The sequence below is a fragment of the Coturnix japonica genome, chromosome Z (genome assembly GCF_054131305.1).
Source record: "Coturnix japonica strain WE chromosome Z, WE-NBRP24, whole genome shotgun sequence".
NCBI classification, from domain to species: domain Eukaryota; kingdom Metazoa; phylum Chordata; class Aves; order Galliformes; family Phasianidae; genus Coturnix; species Coturnix japonica.
The window spans coordinates 66,562,865-66,567,576 of record NC_140702.1 but is presented as its reverse complement, the minus strand read 5'-3'; the positions used below and the strand labels follow the sequence as shown (position 1 = coordinate 66,567,576).

At 53.7% G+C, this 4,712-nt stretch overlaps 1 long non-coding RNA gene across 1 annotated transcript; it reads right to left on the bottom strand.

Annotated features, from left to right (window-relative positions):
- Positions 1–205: 205 nt before the first annotated feature.
- On the bottom strand, positions 206–2,491 carry LOC146754161 (uncharacterized). The gene is made up of 2 exons (XR_014939298.1): positions 2,457–2,491; positions 206–647 (listed from the first exon to the last, which is right to left on the bottom strand). It is a non-coding gene; the product is annotated as an uncharacterized LOC146754161 (long non-coding RNA).
- Between the last annotated feature and the right edge of the window lie 2,221 nt (positions 2,492–4,712).

Below are 4,712 nucleotides of genomic sequence, written 5' to 3'. Positions count from 1 at the left end.
AAAGGTCTGGGCTCAGGAGCCTGCTGGCTGTCATATCCGAGCACCTTGGCTAGAGTAAATCTCATCCATCCCTTCTCCAGCACAGCGTGGCCTCCCATCCATGACAACCTCAGGCTTCTGTTGATAATGCAAACAGGACATGTTGACCCCAAAACCCAAAGTCAGTTAAACCAGAAACATTGATGAGACCTCCAGAGGGGAGATTTTAGGGTCAAATAATTTATTTACAATGAGGAGCACAACTTGGGGGTGAGGGGTGGGAGGGGAGAGAATAGGAAAAGATATTTCAATTATCCTCTGTTGTTGTTTGGGAAAATAAACATTTTCCTGAAAGGCGGGTGGCATAAAATCAGGGGCTTTCCATCCAGGAGAGCTGCCAGAGGATCACTGGGAACCCTGTACAGATCAGGGGACCCAAGGAACCTGCAGCACCGACCATGTCCTCATCTTTGACCATGACAAGAGGGTGTATCTTCTTGCTGCAGATGAGGGGGCTTCTCCACACCAGGTGGCTGAGGTGCTTGGTGGCCTTCCCACGCATGCTTTGTCAGCTCATCCAGACTTCTCCTGGTTCTTCTTCTTCTTTGACCAGGAAGGCGGTGGAATCATCGTCCCTGGCAGTGTTCAGGTGGTGTCCAGATGAGTACCTACGAGATATGGTTTAGTAGCTTGTGGTAGTAATGGTGATGTAATGATGACCTTGTAGGTCCTTTTCAACCTTGTGATTCTATGATTTTAAGATTCCCACTCCTTTAATAGATTCACAATCCTGTCCAGGCTGGAGAGGACCTCAGGAGGTCTCTAGTCCAACCTTCTTCACAAAGCTGTGACAGTGATGGTATCAAACCAGGCTGCTCAGCATTCTGCACATCAGAGTCTTGAAAACTTCCAAAGTCAGAGATCCCACAACCTCTCTGGGCCCCTCTCCCAGTGGGTAACTTAGGGAATACCCTCAAAGTTAGCCTGTTCCTCCTGAGCTGCACCTCCATTAAAAGCCTGATTCCATCTTCTTAATAATCTCCTCACAGCTGTTAGGGGGTCGTCTTAAGTCCTCCAGAACCATCTCTTTTCAAAGCTGAACAAGCCCAACTCCAAAGTCTCTCATCACGTGGCATTAACTCCAGCCCCCGTGTCTCAGTGGTTCCTGCAGAACTCTCTCCTGATTACTCAGATTACTGCATACAGTGTCCAGCCCTGGTGTATTGGGTGTTGAGAAGTGGAGAATATTCACCCTCTCCCCCACCCCACCTAGAGGTCAAAAGGAAAGAACTGAGCCCCTCTGCCTTCTCACAACCCAAATGCATTGGCAAAGCTATTGCTTAGACTGGCTTGAAATGAGGATCCACCATCTCATCTGTTCCCTAAGAATCTCTGGGTGATGACCAGATCAGTACCAACTCCTTCTTTCTGCATTGCCCCAAAACTCCAAAGACAAAGATGTGTAGCAGAATTTTTGTAGATATGGAAAAGAAACAGATTCCCCAACACTTCTGATGACTGCAGGAATGGAGCAGCTACAGGATGCATTTTCTACAGATTCACTCGCAGAGCCTACAGCCAGAGGGAGCCATCAGATCAGCTTCTCACACCTCCTGGAGAGCTGCAGGCTGGAGCCCTGTTGAGAGCTGCGCAGATGCCTCCTCAGTGTAATTTCATAACCCTTTCCTTGCCCCTTGGAGCCAATAGATTTCATCTCTCTGTGTGGCTAAAGTACATGAAGGATGCCTTGCACCCAAGGGGATGCAGATGCCTGAGCAGAGAACCTGGCAGAGCATCGCCTGATATCACTAGAGAAATTCCAGTTGTATAACAAATAAATGTTGCTAAAATTCAGCCCATTTTTCAGGACTATTGTGTACAATTCTTCTGGGCTGCTTCTTTTGAAATATTTGTCCTCGGTGTACATCGTCCCCTCATGTGCCTGATAAACAGGATAGCATCTTCCAGACTCACTTGCACTTTCCCAAACAGTGGATACAGACACTGCCTATCTTACAGTATCTTTGCTCATCAGAAAACAGCCAACAGCTCAACAGCATTTACATTTTTTCCTGGAAAGCGACCTGTATCAGAAGCATGGCTATATACCGAATTCATAGAACTGCTCAGGTTGGAAAAGAACCTTCAAGATCATAAATTCCAACCTCAACCTAACCATGCAACTCTAACTCCAACAACCAACTGCAAAATCATGTCCCTGAGCACCCCATCCAGGTGGTTTGTCAATAGGTTGCCCAAGGAGGCTGTGGATGCCCCATCCCTGGAGGCATTCAAGGCCAGGCTGGATGTAGCTCTGGGCAGCCTGGTCTGGTGGTTGCTGACCCTGCACATAGCAAGAGGGACTGAAAAGAGATGATCTTTGAGGTCCTTTTCAACCCAGGCCATTCTATCACTCTATGATACTATGACAGCAACCCAGCCACCTCCCCGCAGCACCACCTCCAGTGCTTAAATACCTTTTTAGTAAAGGGGTGTTTCTCCCTCCTCCGGGTTACACATTAATCCACTCCCGCTCAGATCATTGCTCCACACCCCGCACCGCCTTTGTGGCTATTTTCTGGACACGCTCCAGGGCCTTGAGGACTTTCCTGTTCTGAGGAGCACAAAAGAGAACACAGTGTTTGAGGGGTGTCCTCACCAGGCCAGAATGCAGAGGACGCCCATTTCCCCGCTCCTGCTGCCCACGCTATTGCTGACATAAGGCAGGATGCCATCGGCCTTCTGGCTGTTGGGCTGCAATAGGCTGGACTGAGCCCGGCCAGTGGCCATTGGCGCTGCGGCCGTTGCTGACAGCCCGAGATGGGTCCCCGGCCTGCAATGTGCCGCTGCTTGGCACACAGGTGCACGGGGGAAGCTTGGGCCTCCTCCAACCCACACGCACGTCCCAAGAGGACTGAATGGAACTCTGTGAGCTGGCCCTTACCTGGTCCTCCATTACGTTCTTCTTTACGTGACCCTCCCACAGCCAAGTGGATGCTGATGACAGAAGCCGTGGGCACCCACAGCCCCTCTGCCTCCTCGATGTCCGCCAGGGGAAGGAGGCGATATGGGGCTGGGTCTCTCCGCACTTCCAACACTGGTGATGTTGCCTTGGCAGCCGTTGTCCTCCATTGCCAGCACTGAAGCCGTTGGTGCTGCCTGTGTTGCTGCCTTGTATTCACCTTGGGATGTGTAGGAACCTGCAGGGCCACCTCCTACTGGTGCACGCGCGGACGATCAGTCCCACTGGCACCTCTGCTCCCACCAACGTACTGCCACCTCTGTTCGCAGGATGTTGTCATGTACAATTGTCCCCTGCTGTGGCCGCCGTCTGTAACAGGAGCAGGTCCCAGCACGCCGCTCAGCAGCTCTTCCCTGTTGCCCTTGTTCCCTTGCTGCTCGTTCCGAAGACTGTCTGGCATTGCTGGGAAGGCCTGTTGGAGACACAGCCTGCTGAGGAGGGGGCACGAGATGATCTGGCCTCCGGGGCAGCCGCCCGTCTGGGAGAAGATGCACGGTGCAGTCATCTCCTGGTGGCTGGGTAGAGAAGCCACCACTGCCGTGCTTCTCTTCTCTTTTTTCCCACCGAGGAAGCCCTGCTTGCAACACTGCACTGAATGGCCTACCTTCTTTTTTGACCTGCAAGCGTTCCGTTTCAGAGAGACCACTTGGTCTCCCTGTGTGTCTTCTGGATGGTGTTTGTCCAGGAAACTCCTTCTTGATTGTGCGAAGGCCTGGTGCATTCACTGCCCACTCTGGAAGGGGCTCGAGATTATCCGGCCTCTGAGGCAGCCGTCCGTCTGGGAGGAGGATGGCCTCGCGCACAATGCACTCCTCTGCAGGTGGCCGGCAGACCTCGGTGGGATCTCCTGTTCTGCTGGCTGCCCTGCCACCGTGGTACATTGTCTGGGCTGGTTTTGTTGCCATCAGACCTGGCCGGCGGTGGGGCTGGGTTCTGCAGTCCATGTGGGCTCTGTTGTATCTTCTGGTTGAGCTCTGAACACCAGAAGAGCGGCAGCAGGACAGGCTGCCTCTCTCCACAAGCTCCTCCAGATCCCTCCAGGCAGCATCCCAGAATTCAGGGCCCAGACTGCCGATGTGCTCAGGCAGTGCTGACTGCACCAGCTGCTGCAGCTCCTGGTCCGCCTTGCCGCAGCGGTTGCATCTGGGGGAGCAGCACCGTGGCCCATGCATCTGTCTGTTGTCATCTGCAAAGCAGGGAGAGGACCTGAGCCACAGCAGGATGGGGATGCCCTTGGCCCAATCTGCAGAGTGCAAGGTCCTGCTCCAGGGCTGGGCTCCTCCCGTGGGCCTAGCACACATCAGGGCAATCATGTAGATTGGGGCTGATCCACAAAAGACTTACCTGACTCACGAGTTGATGCTCCGCGCTTGTTTTCTGGCTGGGCTTTGGCAGAGCTGCAGCAGTACAGACTGCCCTGCTCCACCAGCTCCTCCAGATCCCTCCAGGCAGCATTCCAGAAGTCAGGGCCCAGACTGCCGACAGGCTTACGCAGTGCTGACTGCACCAGCCGCTGCAGCTCCTGGTCCGCCTTGCTGCAGCTGTTCCAGCTGGAGCAGCACCATGGCCTGCGCGTCTGTGTCTCAGCATCTGTAAAAGGGAGGGGGCCTGAGCCACAGCAGGATGGGGCACCAGGGACAACCTTGTCCCATCCGGCCGACCTGCAGTGTGCCAGTTCCCAGTCCAGGGCTGGGCTCCTCCCATGGGCCCA